This window comes from Haemaphysalis longicornis, unplaced genomic scaffold, assembly GCF_048455015.1.
Source record: "Haemaphysalis longicornis isolate Haplotype H1 unplaced genomic scaffold, Haemaphysalis longicornis Haplotype H1 scaffold_9, whole genome shotgun sequence".
Classification (NCBI taxonomy): Eukaryota; Metazoa; Arthropoda; class Arachnida; order Ixodida; family Ixodidae; genus Haemaphysalis; species Haemaphysalis longicornis.
Genome location: NW_027526460.1, coordinates 3,860,171 through 3,867,501, shown reverse-complemented (window position 1 = coordinate 3,867,501; position 7,331 = coordinate 3,860,171).

The window sequence follows — 7,331 nt, the reverse complement described above, 5'->3', positions numbered from 1 at the left end:
CCGAGGAAGCTGACGATTTCCGTCCCTTTCTCGGGGTGCTCACTTCTACATGGACTTCCTTTCGGCCTTTCTTGGCGCGGGGTGGTTTCTCTTCGTCGCTACTTCTCCTTTCGGGGCTTGTCCCGCTGTCCTCCTGCGTGACGATTAGCAGACGCATGAATGAAGCGCAAGTGAGCTGGTGTCATGGGTGGTATTTAGAGTCACCGCTAGTTTTCCATTGACTTTGATCTTTCGGAAAGAAAGAAGGACAAAAATAGGAACAGTTTGGTAATAAGCAGGAACCTTCAATAAAGCGAACCAACACCTCATACTTTCCAGGTTATATCTTAAACTGATTGAGTCGATTTGCAAACGAGTGAATAACCGTCTTACTTCGGTTAAGCATGAAATGGTTTTAGCGGTCCCCAGCCCATCTTTTAGTGCTTGTGCGTGCACGGATTTGCTCTACTCAAGTGGCGTTTCACGCATACACATCACACTAAACTTTTTTACACCCTTATCGCCTAAAACGGGCGTAGTACAAGTGGAGTAAGACTGTTGGGAAGTCATTACGCCTTTTTTCTTAGGTTCCAACACCCTGATTTGTAGCTTTGCACCCTTTTTGTCTGGCAAAAAGGGTGTTGACCAACTGCAACGCCCTCGGTTTTCTGTAGGATGTTGAAAGGGTGTCGGTTGCAAAAACCAACAAACAAAATATCATACATCTCCGGCCACGCCGTGAACGATGCCGAGGGTGCGAAGCACTGGGACGTAAGTTGTGTATTGCCTGTGTGATGAGCGTCATCGTCCGTGACTGCTGAGGCACTCTGAGCTTTAAATGATTTTGAGGTGCAGTAAAGACACTGTAAATGACAAGCGCCACACGAAAGACGATTCGCGTCCCAGTACTTCGCACTCTCGGCATCGTTCACGGCGTGGAGATGTGCGATTTTTTTTTTAGGTTTGTACCCTTTTAGGTGGCTTGACTCACATATTTTTCGATTATAATGCCGTGTGCACGGACGCCAACGTACATTGCGAGGTCGCTGAACACTTCAGTACTTATTTTCTAGTCGACTTTCCGTTAGGCACCGTAGTCTAGTGGTAGCGTATTGGATTCCTTGCGTGTTGTTGCGGAAGTCAGGGATTCGAATCTTGCCAGTGCTGGTTTTCGTTTTAAATGCAGAGCATTTCAGTAACTCACGATGTCACCCGCGTTGACGTCCGTAGTTCGCATCGCTCCCCCTACACTATATAAAAAAATAATACTTACCGGCGCCAGGTTTCGATCCCACGACTCTGCGGGCGGAACGCAAGGTACATGGTGCTCTACCCACTGGGCCACAAAGCCGACACAGAACGGAAGGTTACGAACGCGCCTTATATCCTTGACTCATTCAACCGTCGGCCACAGGTGCGCCCTCTCCCCCGCGCCCTCCTCGCCTTCTCTCCGCTCGCAACACCCTCTCTCGCCATCGGTTCGGACGACAACAGGTGGGGACATGCGCAACACCCTCTCTCGCCGCGTTGGGTTCGCGCTGAGCAACAGTCGGTTCGCGCGCAAGAACAGGTGGGGGCGCTCGCATCGCGCTCTCTCGCCGCGGTCGGTTCGCGCTTAAACCACATATGTCGTTCGCGCGCGCTCCGGTCGCTAACATCTGTGGCGTGATCGTGACGTCAACATCACGCGTTCGTGTGGTGGCGCGATTTCGGCGCTATAACACTCTCTCGCGAGGGGCATTGGATTGGATTCGATTGGATTGGCTTGGCTTGGATCGGATTGGATTGGTTTGGATTGGATTGGATTAAAGTGGATTGTGTTGGATTGTGTTGCGTCATAGCCGCGCCACGTTGCGTCATAGCCGCGGCAGGGGGTTCACGGAACGTTTCACCATCGACTTCATCGACAATGTCTACGCTGGAAGACAACAATTACAACAACAACAACCAATACGTAATCCATACGACTTGCAGGCGCGCCCCCCGCGGAAATGCTCTGCATTTGATCGTGCCCCTTGCGAGGGGGATGTTTTTTACTTTATGTTCAATAAAATGTATCATATATTTTTCTGCGACTCCCTTTGAGCCGTTCGTCCATAATGTTGTGTGCACGGACGCCAACGGACGGACATTGCGAGGTCCTAAGTTGCTTCGTACCTAAAAAACCACCGGAGCTATTGAGGTCGACCTAACTTAATTCTTCCGGTGTTGCCAAGTTTTGCTAGGTTTGGTTATGTTTCGTTAGGTTTTGCGATGTTCTAGCTAGGCTAGGCTAAGTGCTGAGGGGTGAGGACAAGTTTAACCGGATTTTACAAGGCTGTTCCGGCGTCTCCCACAAGTTTAACCGGATTTTACAAGGCTGTTCCGGCGTCTCCCCCACGCTGACAGCGGATCCAAGGGGAAACAAGCTAGGTCGACACCTATCTTTGTTGGCATTGAACGAACGTTGTTGCTGCTGCACTCTTGAAAATAAAAAGCTACTTTTTCTTGGTAAGACTCACCTTGGTATTGCGCGGCATTATTAAAAAGAGACTCCTTCCTGCCTGCAGTTCTTTTGACGTACCTGAAAAGAAAAAAAAAGCAAGGAGAGGTGAATTATGCACTCAATCATTGTTATGAGAAGCGGCTGTGATCATGTTCCATCAAGTACGGCTGATGGTGACGTGTCGATTTGGGAACGTTATCACTCTGCTCTCTGAGGCAGGGACGCTGTCTGGTTGTAGTATAGACGGGTATACGGATGGAAAGGTTTTTGTAATGCGAATCATTTATGCGCAAACTCTCCTCGGATTTTTCTTCGATGCGCTGCCAGTGTCCTCACAAGTTGAAGTCACAATCACGTATCTCTCGATGCCACCAGGGAAAGGGAGAGAGGCGAGGATGAAGAGAGAGAGACGAGGATGAAGTGTGCGCGATCTGGCTGTGTGCATCTCAACCGCGGCAGTGGCCAAGGCGTTGTGTCGCTGAGCCCAGACACGGGCTTCGATCCCCGACACGGTGGCCGCTTTTCGGGTGAATGCGAAAATCAAGATCCCCGGTGTGCCGAGATTTATGTTGAATTCCAGTGACAGATCCGGAGCACTTTCAGAGCAACTTTTTTGCTCCGTTTGAAGCAAACACGTCCGAAAGGCAGATAGGGAGCAACCGAATCCTGTTCCATTTACAGATTGAGAGCGCCGCCAAGGTCGCTCCGTGGAGCAAGAAAACTTGCCCATCCGAAATGGGCGGAGTCGGCCGGAATGCCTACCCTTCTCTCGTGACGTTGTCGCCGTCGGATTCCGCTGTACTCCCCTTGTCGAACCTCCATGGCGCTAGCTCCGTCAAAATCGCGCAACGGCCACAGACAACAAGGGGAAAATAATGTTGTATGCCTCGTCACGTTAGCTACTTTACGAAAATGAGTGCGACTCAAACAGCCAGAACTCGGAACAAGGGGGGAGGAGCCCAGCTCGAACAACGACTGGATGGATGGCTTAAGGCGTCTTCGGAGTTTCCATTTTTTCGCTTGCCTCCGAGAAAGCCGACGAAGATTTCGTCACGGGCAGCGTTGGCCGCTGCCGAGACTTAAGTCCCTTCGTCGGCTTTTGCTGATGAAGGGACTTCAGCTGAGACCGCGGGAAAGCAGGAAAGCAGACGCTTTCGAAAGGGCCCGGCCTAAAAGCTAAAAAAAAGGGAAATTCCTGTTCCCGTCATGCTTCGCCATTTGCTCCGGCGGGAGCGGGTGCGTTCTAAAGGCCGTTTTGGAGCACCTGGTCTTCAAGGGAACGGCGTCCTCGGCGGCAGAGCGCGGTTGCCGCTCCGGATCTGCCATTGGTATTCAACATCAGGCCACGACAAAAGTCCCCAGGTGGTCAAAATTATTCCGGAGCTTTCGACTATGGCGCGCCTCATAGCCCAAGAGTATCTTCAGCGCAAAACCCCATAATTTGAAATTTTTTTTGCACCCTGCCCGTTTTGTCACTGATGAGCGAGACGAGCTAGACTCCTGAAAAGGAGTCGGACATCAAGGATCAGAACAAAAGACCGCTGTCCCCAATCCCTTCCTATTTCCCATAACCCCTTCCCTTCTCCCACTTCCCTTTCCCTCATCCCAACCCTTCCTGCTACTTCCCAGGGGAGATCAGGGGAGTCTCCCCGGGCCCGCTCTCCTGGCTGTGGTGTCGCTTAGTAGCATTTTTCCCACTTTATTTTATTTCCACCTTCGGGTGGTTCAAACCTCTCTTGCCGTTTGGCCTATTCATTTATTTCACAATTGGCAAAGGCTGGTTATACGCAAGTGGTACCGGCAGAGGCAGTATATATTTTACAATCCTTTTTGGAGCCTCAATTTAATCTGTCTGTCTGTCTGCCCGTCTGCCCGTCCGTGCACCCGCCCGCCCGTCCGTCCGTCCGTCCCCCGATTCAGATATCCATTCAAAAGTTAAGAGAACTCTCAAACAAAAAGTTTATATAGGCAAAACCTTAGCAAACTACTGAATCTGGAAGCGTACGTACTTAATAACTGTTAACACTGTTCAGCAAGAAAAAGCATTAGGCATATTTGAGGCAAACAATTTTCATAACTGATACTTGCAGTGCTGGTTTAAATTAAATAGATGGGTGCTTGAGAAAAGAGCGAATTAGAAAGAGCGTTTTGACCATAAAATACGAAAATAGCTCGTGCGCAACAGTAACAAAATGTCCCGACAGACAGCACGCCAGCATTGCAAACGCGGGAAAATTCAACTGAATTGAATTTAGCAAAACTTTGTTGCGTTCGTCGCGGGTGGATCGAGACGGCAGGGAGCAGCCACGTGGGGAGCGGGCGGACCGCATCTGCAGGGGGGCGGGCTTCGTCGGGAGGAGGGGGTGTTTCTGAAGTGGCTGTGGCTGCGCTTCCCGAAGAACGGTAGCTTCTACCCTTCACTTCCCAGACGAAGATCAGCCAAAGATCCAAGGGTGCCAGTCTTCGCTTACAAGATTTAGCTTATATATATATAAAAAAAGGTACGCAATGGGTGTGCATTAAAAAAAAAGCGAGCACTTTAAAAGGCATAGTTCACCAAATGGCCATCTTGCGAGGGTGAGCTGTCTTCAAAATACCGGCAAAGAAGGATGAAGCAATGAAGGCAACGTCGTGCACAGCCGTTTCGGAAACACCGCCACGGAAGAAATATCGTAGTTGCAAGGCAAGCTTGCTCCACGGAAATTGCACGGCAAGTTTCACGGCGTGTTTGCTCTGAATGCTTAGTCTGGGCAACGCATGTTATTGCGGGCAGTTACGAGTGCTCAGCAGCACCGAATACATTTGTAGCTAAAAGACAGCTGAGGGATCTTAATAACCCGCTCGTTTTCCCAACCATGTAGCCATCATAAACCTGCTGACTTCGAGAAAGATCGGCGCACTTACAATTTTGAAATCTTTTTCCCTGGAAGCGGTCAGAAGCTTACGCGTCTTCGTGGTGGTGGTGGTGGTACCAGTGAAATGGCTCGTACCCACTCAGGGGGATTGGCCAGGAAATGAGCTCCTTACCGTAAAAAGTTATGTAATTTTTGTAGGGATGATGATGATGAATAAACTTTATTGGAGACCAGGTGCTGATTTTAGGGCACCCGCCCGGTGGGAGGCTTCCTTAGTCCGGGATGCCTTGGGCTATGCTGGCCATCCGTGCCCTCTCCACCAATCGTCGCTGGTGTGGAAGGTCGGAGCTCGTCAGCAGCTCCACCCACTGCTCATAGGTAGGGTTGGGGTTAGGGGTGAGGGAAGGGGATTGCTGGCACTCCCATACAATGTGGTACAGGGTGCCTGAGTGAGGGGCAGGATTTGCACGTGGCAGGGTATTGGGTGGGATACATGGCATGTAGCAGGGTGTTATGTGGGTAGGAGTTTGTCTGTAGGCGCCGGAAGGTAGTAGCTTCATCGCGAGAGAGGTTCGGGTGGGGGAATGAATATTTACGACGCTCGTTTCTGTAGTGGGCGAGTATTTCGGCGTATGTTTGCAGCGGGGTGGGCTTAACTGTTGCTTCCGATGGGGGTTCGTGGCCCTCGTGGGAAACGGCCCGGTGTGAATGAGCGCGGGCAGTGGCGTGGGCCGCTTCGTTACCCCCGAGGGATTCGTGACCTGAAGTCCAAATTATTTGCAGTTCTGGGAGTAGTTTCGCTTGTTGCAGAATTTTCAAGGCGGGTTGTGATATGCGTCCTTTTAGGTAGTTCCTGCAAGCGGCTTGGCAGTCATTAACAATGGTTAAAAAGTATTGGCCTGTTGTGGCGGCAAGGGCAATGGCAACCTCTTCAGCTGTTTCGGTGGAGTTGTGGGGAAAGAAAAATATTTAAATGTTAGAATGGATTAGATTAGAGAAAGAAATAAAAAAAGATAAAAACGAACACCATTGGAGGAAAATTGGAGGTAGGAAAGGTGAAGAAAGAAAGCAGTGAGCTACGCGCGCATATACTTGCAGGGGAATCCGTCTTCGCGCACCACTCCGAGTGCTCGTCTTCTCCTTTTCTTACATATTTACTGATGATGATGGTGCCCTCGATAGAAATAAACGCACCGTCGTTGCATATTGAAGCTTAATATGTAAATCTTAATTAATTGACTGAGTCCTTATTTTGAACTGTGACGTTTTCCACCGCAGGAACCTGACTTAAAGGACAGATCGTTGAGGCACCTCTTTAAAGAAATGTCAGAAACGTGAAACTTCGTATACAGCAGGGCTTCAACTTGAAGGCTAACACTGGAAAATTTCTCTACAGAACGCTAGAGTGTTCGTGCTATCCGGCTGTAGGAGTCGCTGTCCGCACAGTTACGTCCGCCTGCTTTTACCTGTCAACCAGCTGTCAAACAGCCCTGAGGGTATATATTACGCGCAAAACAAGCCCTCGTTTTCAATTACAATTGATCGGAAATACTTTGAATAAGACTGTTAACTTACTAGACAGGACCGAACTTTGATGAGCAGCAAAAGGTGACTTTTTTGCCCGTCGGGGACATAGTTTGTCCTCCTGATGTTTTTTTACTTACCTCTGATCGGAACGCAGTAAGTTTGACGCATGCATCAGGAGTAGTACTTTCGAGTGTGCCGCCTCTACGTAGTGAGCCGATATTGCACTGTTCACACGTCCCAATCCCAATGCCCATTACTCTGCAGAGAGAGAGAGAGAGAGAGAGAGAGAGATAGTTGCTAGCGTAAAACGAGCGACTGTGTTTAATTGAACAAACACGTCTCACGCTGGCAAGCCCCGTCAGCCGCAGGGCCGCGCGGGTGAATCTTTGTGGCCGCTGGAAGGCGCGCCTCGTTCGAAACCCTCGGCGGTCGCGAAAGAGCGCGTACCCATTGTCGCCGGCGCTTCATTGTCGCCGTCGAGTGTG